Here is a 1,564-nt window from a genome sequence, read left to right on the forward strand (position 1 = left end):
CTGCAATTGATACTGCCAAGAAAGTGAAGAGGGAGTGATGTTATCAAGCTGATTACATAGGTCTTTCCTGACTTCAGTCTCCCTCACAAGACCAACTAGCAACTAGTCATAGACAAGATACCATTGCAAAAACTCCAGAACCCTAATGTGAGGCTGGACCCCATAAGGGCCATATTAGAGGGTAAAAAGAGCAGCTAACATTCAGACCAGATAGCACCAACCCCAGGCAAGCAAAACACAGTACCCAAAGGGTCCCCCTGAACCTAAAATTTTTCCAGTGAGAAAAAAGATCCAAAAGTTGACATCTAGGTCTCCCTGCCTTGCAGAGTGCTTACCAGGAGACCCACTTGAGTCTCACCTCATAGGGGAAATCTGCAGGGTTTGGCCTCTAAGGATTAGATTGAAAAGAGAAAAGAAGGGGTAAACTTTACAGCAATAAGATTTTAGAAGGCTGCATCTTTTTCATAAATGTGCCCATGCAGTGAGCCATATCAATGGCTCTGCCCATGTGAAGAATTAAACATATGCCCTGTCTGGCTAGGTAGCTTTGTGGTGAGTTTTGCCTGATTTAGTCCCCAATTTCCAGTCCACTCAAGGGATTAAACTAAATGAAAAAGAATTAAAAGCTAACCTGACTTATGGGCTATCATTAAAAGAAATAAATACACATCATGGTAATCCCAAGAAGAGAAGACAGAGAATAAATTTAAAGCAACAATAGCTGAAAACTTAGCAAATATGGTGAGAGAAATGGACATCAAATTTATGAAGTCTAAAGGACCCCAAATAGGTTGAAACCCACACATTATAGTTAAGTTGTCAAATGTCAAAGGCAAAGAGAGACTTTTGAAAGCAACTAGAGAAAGGTGACTCATCACATAAATGGGTCTGCTCATAAGACTATATTTAGATTTATCAACAGAGATTTTGCATGCCAAAACAAAGTGGGGTGATATATTTAAAATATTGAAATAAAAAACTGTCCAACAAAAATATACCAAGAAACGCCTTTCAGAAATGTAAAGATAATGACTTAACTAAACAAACAAAAGGTAAGGGAATTCACTACCATTAGACCTGCCTTAGAAAAAAGCCAAATGATGTTTTGTTTTTGTTTTTTTTTAATAAAAGGATACTAATTAATATTGAAAAAAAAAAACACAGGAATTTAAAATTCACTAGAAATGATAAATAAATAATCTCTCAATCCATGAACATGGAATTTCTTTTTATTATTTGTGTCTTCATTTTTTAAAAAATAAATATCTTATAGTTTTTAGTGTACAGATCTTTCACCTCCTGGGTAAAATTTATTCTTAGGTATTTTATTCTTTATGATGCTATTAAAAGTAAACTTAAAAAATGTTCATTTTTGATTTATTATTGTTAATGTATAGAAACACAATTGATACTTGCACATTGATTTTGTATCCTGCAACTTTACTGAATTTATTAAGAACTAGAGGCCCAGCCCTAACCATCTTGGCTCAGTGGATAAAGCATCAGCCTGCAGACTCAAGGGTCCCAGGTTTGATTCTCGTCCAGAGCACATACCTTCAGTACT

Source organism: Myotis davidii, unplaced genomic scaffold (assembly GCF_000327345.1).
Source record: "Myotis davidii unplaced genomic scaffold, ASM32734v1 scaffold76, whole genome shotgun sequence".
NCBI classification, from domain to species: Eukaryota; Metazoa; Chordata; class Mammalia; order Chiroptera; family Vespertilionidae; genus Myotis; species Myotis davidii.